The sequence below is a fragment of the Hemicordylus capensis genome, chromosome 5 (assembly GCF_027244095.1).
Source record: "Hemicordylus capensis ecotype Gifberg chromosome 5, rHemCap1.1.pri, whole genome shotgun sequence".
NCBI lineage: Eukaryota > Metazoa > Chordata > Lepidosauria > Squamata > Cordylidae > Hemicordylus > Hemicordylus capensis.
Genome location: NC_069661.1, coordinates 79,007,023 through 79,015,485, shown reverse-complemented (window position 1 = coordinate 79,015,485; position 8,463 = coordinate 79,007,023). Strand labels below are relative to the sequence as shown.

Below are 8,463 nucleotides of genomic sequence, written 5' to 3'. Positions count from 1 at the left end.
GAGGTACAACAGGAATCCCCCTTTCAACAATCCCTCTTTCAACAACTCCCCCTTTCAACCTCCTGTGTCACACAAGAGCCATTCGATTTCTGAGGGCTCCTCACACTCTGGGGAGGCTCTGGGAAGGAAACACACCACTGGCCCTCAGTGATGTGTTTCGGATCTTGCGGAGCCCTTCCACAGCTCGAGCAGCGTTCAAAAATCTAATGGCTCTTGCACAACAGCCTGCGTACAGAGGAAAAAGCAGAGTTGTGTGAGGGCTCCTGCTGCAGCCCACAGTCCTTTAAAGTGCACACACTTCATTGGTCAGGATGTCATCTACTGCCTTATGTTGCCTGGAAATGGAAATCCAGGACTGTAAAAATATCCTTAAAATTAAGTTTATTTTAAACTCTACAGTTTCACTGAAAAAAAAAAACAGCAAAATCACAGAAACCAGCTTCCAAACCATGCAAGTTTTGTAGATGGATCACAAGGTACACATGGACTACAAGGCGCAATCCTTTTTAGGGAAGCCCTAATATTCTGCAAAAAATAAAAGCAGAAGCACTGGGATCTATGTTTATACTCAGAGGCCATGTGAAATCTTGCAGTAGTTAGCACAATAAGAGTTGGGGGGGAAAGCTGGCATGGCAACCATATCAGTATTTTCTAAAAATAAAAAGTACTGAAGTCAGCTAGCAATATTCTGTTTACACCACCTTTGCCTCTTTAACCTACGATTCTACACTTGCTTTGCTACACTACAAATAGCTCCAAGATATCCATTAGGATCATGTTTATTAGCAGTTTTGGTGAATCATCTCTTGGCTTCTGTGACCCTCCTGAGTCACCTAAGCCACTCCCACACTGACTCATGTTTTACTTCTTATTTAGAAGCAGTATGATAAAATATCCTTTCCTACATTACTAATTACTGTTACTAATGCTAAATACTATACTCAACCCTGAATTATGACAGTCAGCATAGATACCAACCAACAATGACAGTTGCTTATAGAAAACTTGAATTACAGTTATTGAAAAGGTTTGTGTATGAGCAGAAAAGGCTACCATCTACTTACTGAAGTGCCAGAGCCAACAAGACAATCTCAGCCCTCACCTGGGAAAAGAGAGACACACACTCTGTGGTTGGATGATGCCAGGTCCAAGGGGTTATTAACCATTGAGATAAGGAGTAGACAACTCCCTACCTGATTGCCAGAGACCTCTTTTGGGGTATCTATGAAGAAATGAAGCTGGGGGTATATGAATAAGATATATTCATATTCCTTAAACCCCCCAGGCGATGGTTTTCCTTAGAATTTTTTAAGGCAGGCTAATCTTAGTAGTAATAGGCAACCTCAGCTGTTGTTCAGACATCTGCTGGAAGTCTAAGGGCCCATTTGGACGTCAAGTGAAACAGAAGGTAGGCTTACCCGAGAGTAAGCTCAGAAGCCAAGAATCACACTTCAGACAATCTGGCAGCTGCAGTTTCATTGCCTCCACCTATGATCCCCCTTCCTCTTCCACTGAGCATGTCACTTGCCCCTGCTAACCTGGCAAAGAGGCACCTTTTAACGTGGTGATACTCTTTATTTAGCAGAGGGAGAGTAACTTGCCCTATCCACTACCACCCCTCCACCCCCAGCACAGTACCTCTAGTTTCTTTTAGATTGTGAGCCCTTTGGGGACAGGGATCCATCTTATTTCTTTATTATTTCTCTGTGTAAACCACCCTGAGCCATTTTTGGAAGGGCGGTATAGAAATTGAATTATTATTATTATTATTATTATTATTATTATTATTATTATTATTATTATTATTATTAATTATGAGGAGTACTATACCCTTCTGATACATAGATCAAAGTGGGAATTTTGAGGACTGAGATCAAAAAACTAAACTCGAGTGGAAAAGGAGTGCTGGAGAGAGAACACCAGCTAGTTGTAAATATTTCACAGATTTCCTAAACACATATACACCAAAGACAATAAGCCCAATAAAAAATCCAGAGAAGAGCTTGGTGGGTGGGCAGAGAGGAAGGTCCAGTAACCTTACCTTTCCCTCAGACGATCCCTTGAGGGAGCTAGATGCACAAATCGCACCCCCAGATGATCCGCCACTGCCCCAGGCAGCACAAAGAGTCAGGGGGCCAGGGCATGTTGTCCTGGCCCCTAGAACTCTCAAAATGCACCGGGAGAGAGTGCAGTGCATTATGGAGATCTCCGCAGGCACAGGCAGGCACCCATCCATGTAGCCGTGCTGGCAGCCAGCACGGCACATGATTTTAAAAATTGGGCTAAAAGCGCTATTGTTCCCTTAACCTTATTTAAGAGGCTGGCTCCACAGGTGGGTTTGCCGCCAAAGCGCCACCGGGATCCGGGGCCAGACTTAGCTTTCTTAGCCTGCTTTTGGCTGATTGTAAGAACAGTCTCTCTCTCTCTCTCTCTCTCTCTCTCTCTCTCTCTCTCTCTCTCTCTCTATATATATATATATATATATAAAAATTTAAATATTTTTATACCACCCAAAACTTATGTCTCTGGGTGGTTTACAACAGATAAAAACAACAGTAAAACATTAGTTAAAAACAAAAACAAGAAATGTAAAACACAACAATTAAAAAAAATTTAAACAATGCTCTAAAACACAATTAAAAACAATCAAAACAAAACAATTTTTTAAAAAGTTTTTTTTTAAGGGAAAGGAGGAGGAAGAGGAGGGACATTGGGAGAGGATGTGGAAGTAGAGAGGGTGGAAAGTGAGGAGCAGGTTCAAACTGTAAGCATTTGCCAGATTATTCTACGTTCTCCTGAAGGTTTGGTTTACTGACCTTGACAATAGTGATGAAATTGTGGATTGGTTTGTTGAGGAATGTGCTGGGCAGTGAAGAAATGTAACCCTTTAAGAAAAGATAAGATTAACTGCCAACAACCAATTTTCTGCCCTCATCAGCATCCTTATGTTCATTGCAACTGAGGGAGACAAGGATGAAGCCAGCAATCTGTAGCCCTCACATAATAGAATATATAGACAGTGGCTGACTGGTTGAGGGAAATTACTCAAAGTAGTCCAATTGAATTTAAAAAAGATGTTAGGCATTGCCTAACTTGTTATTTTAATTTCAACAGGACTACTTTGAGTTATTTTCCTCATGTCAGCGAATCGTTAATTTCAAAGTAGGAGCTCTTCTTCTTTTGTCTAGCTACTGTCTAATAAATGTTAGAATATCTCTAACAAAAATCTGGGTGAAAATAAAAGACAAGAGAAATACAAGCGATGCATACCATTGTGGGAATTTATTATAGACCTCTGTTCTTTATTATAGACCCTGAATAACACCAGGGTAGTGTAACTGAGGGTTGCCGTGTTGTTCGAACTGGATCAAAGTTTGCTAAGAGTGGGAGGTCCTTGATCTGCCTTGTTGACAACTTCATCTTTCAGAAGGTGGAAGAAGGAAGAAAGAGGTCAAGCTATGCTGGAGTTCATCCTTATCAGACGGGAACAAAAGGAATAAAAGTGGGTGGAACCCTGGGGAAAACTGACTGTGCCTTCTTATTATCATCAATCATCATCATCATCATCATCATCTTGGAATTTATAATAGCCATTAGGAAGAATTTGCTAACTGTAAGAGGTGTTCGACAGTAGAACAGTCTGCCTCATGAAATTGTAGGCTCTCTTTGGCTGGAGATTTTCAAGCAGAGGCTGAATCAAGCATAGAGCCATAAATCAGAGGTGCTGCAACAGTTTCCTGCACTGAGCTATGAGCTTGACTAGAAGATCTCCAGGGTCCTTTCCAACTCTAAAATTCTATGATTCTGGTAATTAATACCTCTATCCTGGACTTAAAATATAACTGCAATGCATTTATATTTCTATTGGTGTAGGCCTTCCATGGACAGAATGGGCAGGGTAATGCCAATTAGTTTAGGAAGATAATTTGGGGAGGGAGGAGGAAATACATAAATTGTCCAGAGAAATAGGCCAGTGTTGAGCTAATCAACTAAGAAACGATCTGCAAATAAAATAGACTGGCATCAATCCAGTTGAGGAAATGAAAAGAAACTGTGAGTCTGCCTGCTTTTCTGCGAAATAGCCAGATATTATCTCAGCTATGCATTTTTTTTAAAATAATCACACAATGAAGATTTGACCTTTTCCAGAAATTCAAGTGATGTCTAGAATAGTAAAGCCAAAATGCCAAGCCACGATAGAACACAGGGGTGGGAGTAGTATCATTCCTGGTGTTTAACCAGGCAGCAGGCAATAAATAATAGGGACAGAGAAGAACAAGGGACAAAATATAGATGACTCCTGGATTTGGAGTGGCCTGCTCAACAAAAGCCTCCCAGCTGTTTTTGGACTACAGCTCCTATAATCCCCAGTCTCAGTGGCCAATAGCCAGGGTTTATGGTAGTTGTAGGCAGAGGTACATTCAGGAAATTTTGGAGCCTGGACCTAAAGGCCTGGAAATTTTGGAGCCTGGACCTACAGGACCCCCCTCCCCTGCAAATTAAGCATCACCATGCTCCAACAGGCAACCACACCACCCAGGACAGACTAAAGAGGATTTGGGGGGTCCCAGGGGCTGTGGAAGCCCTGCACTTCGGCCCCAAAGTCCAAGGGTAAAGCACCTCTAGTTGTAGGCCAGCATCTACAGGAGGGCTGAAGTTGAGCAGTCCTGGTATAAAGCCAGACCTATAAAGAAAAATTATATTTTAAAATTAATATTTTCATCGGCAGAAGCAGATTGTGTGATGTTGCGGCATGGCTCCGCACCATGGCAACACATGAGAATACCCCCACTGAGAGGCTGAAACAAGCCTCCCAGCCCTGGGGGTCTCTCCAGAATGCCCCGCACATTTGCACGGGGCATCCTGAAACTTCCGGGGGCTGACTAGCCCCAGATCCCTGCCGCCCCTGCCGGCTCGTAGTGGTGTGCACAGAACCACCGCAGCGCGATCCGGCACTGAGGGTGGTCTACCTTTAAGGGTCGGGGGTAGTACTTACCCCTCCCACCACTCTTCCCCCTCCAGCGCTGCATTTAAACTCGAAGTAATCGGAGGCGGCAGCGTTCCTCCCTACCGCCCCTGCCCCCATCGTTGCCCGGAAGTCTCGGAAAGACGAGCACGTGTGTGCGCACATGCTGCATACGTCACATGCAGCGCGCACGCATGCTCGTCTTTCCGAGACTTCCGGGCAACGACGGGGGCAGGGGCGGCAGGGAGGAACTCTGCCGCCCCCAAAACTTCGAGTTTAAATGCAGCACCGGAGGGGGAAGAGCGGCGGGAGGGGTAAGTACTCCCCCCCACCCTTAAAGGTAGACCCCCCTCAGTGCCAGACCGCCGGACCGGTCCGGTTCCGAACCGGTTCGGAGGCCTCCAACATGGATGGACCGGTCAAGGGACCGGTTCGGAGGCCTCCAACATCCCTTCCGGCTCTGTGACAGAGCCGGCCGCCCAGGGGCAGCTCCCTGCCTATGTGTGGATACGCCCGCTCTCCCTGCACTATCCCGAACGGTGCTTCACACCGATCATGTGAAGTACCTCTATATGTTTCAAAGAGAATAAATGGGCTTACCAGTTCTTATATTTTTTATTATTATATTATCATTATCATCATTATTGAAATGGAATTTATCATTATCGGGGGATCGGAATTTAAGGGATGAGTTAGATCTTCCTGTACTGGATGGGGTTACACTCCCCCAGAAGGAACAGGTGCGCAGCTTAGGAGTGCTCTTGGATCCAAGCCTCACCATGGTATCTCAGGTGGAGGCTATGGCCAGGAGCGCTTTCTATCAGCTTTGGCTGATTTGACAGCTGCGTCCATTCCTTGAAGAGAACGATCTCAAAACAGTGGTGCATCCGCTGGTAACCTCCAGGCTTGTCTACTGTAATGCGCTCTATGTGGGGCTGCCTTTGTACGTAGTTCGGAAACTTCATTTAGTCCAAAATGCAGCAGCCAGATTGGTCTCTGGGGTAACCTGGAGAGACCATATTATTCCTGTCTTAAAACAGCTGCACTGGCTGCCAATATGTTTCCGGGTGAAATACAAAGTGCTGGTTATTACCTTTAAAGCCCAGAACGGCTTGGATCTGGGTTACCTTAGCGAGCGCCTTCTTCGGTATGATCCCCATCACACGTTGAGATCATCTGTCTCCAGTTGCCACTGGTACATCTGGTGGCAACTCAGAACCGGGCCTTTTCTGCAGCTGCTCCTGGTCTATGGAATGCACTCCTGGCAGATATCCGCAGTTTAGGCTTGCTGTCAGCCTTTAAGAGAGCCCTAAAAACCTATTTATTTGGCCTGGCCTTCCAAGGCTTATAAAGTGTTGTTGTTTTTAAAAGTATTTTAATTGGTTTTAAGTAGTTTTAATCATTTTTGAATTGGTTTTATATTGTTTTAGCATTGTTTGAATTGTGGGTTTTATGTCTTTTTAAACGTTATTATACACCGCCCAGAGCCTCTGGATGGGGCGGTTTATAAATGTAATAAATAAATAAATAAATAAAATTATCATTATCAGGAGAAATGATATTGACAAACTTCCTCTGGGAATATGTTTCACAGCCTTGGGGCTTGGAGCCCCTTTTCCAGAAGTTCTGAGTTGATAGCATGCATGAGTATGGAATAGAGAATTAGAAGAAGATCGTAACTTGAGTGGTTCCTATGGGAGTGTTGTTTCCTCCTTACCAGAGGCATGATCCTGATCCTCCTAAATCCAGCTAGATCAGATTTTTAACATTCTCTAATTTCTCTCTGAGTGCTGATTAGTCATGTTCATCTTTTCTTCAGTTCTAGTGACATTTCCAGCAGGCAATGGCTTGCTTGCTTGCTTACTTACTTACTTACTTATGCAGGCCATGAACTGTTCAGAATAGGAGTTGCTTTGTCTCTGAAGGTATATGCATAGCTTTTTGTATACAGGTTTATGCTTTGGCTTTCTGAGTTTGGCACATAAAGAATAGCAAGTCTCTGGAACAGTAAATTTACAAGTGTTTCTTACAAATACACTAACCATTTATCAATTAAAAAAAAAACTTTCTGAGACTCCATCTCAATAGCTTAGGGGAAGGCAACAAAAGTACCTAACCTCCCTCAGCAAACGTTTCACTTTCATCACTTTCATTCTGCTGGCACAATGGAGTATTTGCTTTATTGGGCAGTGGCACAGAGCCAGATTGATAGCCCATAAAGACGTGTGCAGAGTAAAGTCATCCAACAGGTTGCTGAGACTGTATCTTCATCTGTTGGCCTGGCCTGGCCTGCTTTCAAGCATCAATTAGGACAGACGATTTAAAAAGGAATCTGGCTTCGTTCTCTTCCACAATATATCTGCTTTACCAGTGGATGTCTCTTAATCATACAGATGATAAACTGCAGCTGCTGTATGCTGAGTCAGTCCATCAGTCCATCTAGCCCTGTATTGTCAATGCTGACTGGCAGCAGCAGTCCGGGGTTTCAGACAGGGGTCTTTTCCAGCCCTACCTGAGATGTCAGGGATTGATCCTGAGAATGCCTACAGAATTGTACAGACTGTAAAACCGATTAATCTCAGATAGGAGTCTGGTAAATCCAGTCATGAGATTTCCCTCCTCCCCTTCACACATTTTTGGTAAAGTTGTTTTTTGATTCACCCCTTTAACTCATCCTGTGGTTTATCTCCTAATAACGACTATCTGGCAGATTTCAACTATGGTTTTCTAAACCTTGTTCCCTGTGGTCAGCTAGCTTGAACCCACCCAGTTATGTGGAAAGTGCCACAACCATTCTTCAAGAAGGCAACCAGAGGCCTAGCTGCACTTTATTTGTTGATCCCTATCAATCCACCATGCTCTATTGGCATGTATTGGTTAAGCTGTGCACAGATCTAAATATTCTTTCAGGGCATCAGTTGCATACCTCAGCTATGGTGATCAGATCTAAAACTCCTAAAATCGGGCACAAAGAGCTCAAGTCTAGCGCAAGTGGACATCTCGTGGATTGGTTCTGGGGCTGACATGCCAGGACAGCAACCATTGCTATTGTTATGGCAGTGCAGGCCTGCTCAACTTCGGCCCTCCTGCAGATGTTGGCCTACAATTCCCATAATCCCTGGCTATTGGCTGCTGTGGCTGAGAATTATGGGAGTTGTAGTCCAAAAACAGCTGGCAGGCCTAAGTTGAACAGGCCTGCCCTAGAGTGAAAATAGGCCTGCCCTAGAGTGAAAATACCACTCAAGAGCACTTGTGCAGTACTGGGATTCTAAGGGGCATCTGAGTGCTCCAAGAGCCAACTGTTAGTGCTATCATGGCTCCAACTTCTAACAGTAATAATAATGTTTGCCTGGCAGGTAGGACTGAGATAAACAACTTTTCCCAGTTGTCATTTACACTTCAGTAGCAATCGCTCAAGGCAGTTTCTAGTACAATGACAAAAGCAAATTATTAGACATTGGAATGCTTAAGATCAGATTGGACCCTCAAGCACTCAA

At 44.1% G+C, this 8,463-nt stretch overlaps 1 long non-coding RNA gene across 1 annotated transcript; it reads right to left on the bottom strand.

The window, feature by feature from the left end:
* Positions 1–3,269: 3,269 nt before the first annotated feature.
* Positions 3,270–8,040, bottom strand: LOC128327847 (uncharacterized). Its single transcript, XR_008308832.1, has 3 exons — positions 7,893–8,040; positions 4,621–4,684; positions 3,270–3,473 (listed from the first exon to the last, which is right to left on the bottom strand). It is a non-coding gene; the product is annotated as an uncharacterized LOC128327847 (long non-coding RNA).
* Positions 8,041–8,463: the final 423 nt, after the last annotated feature.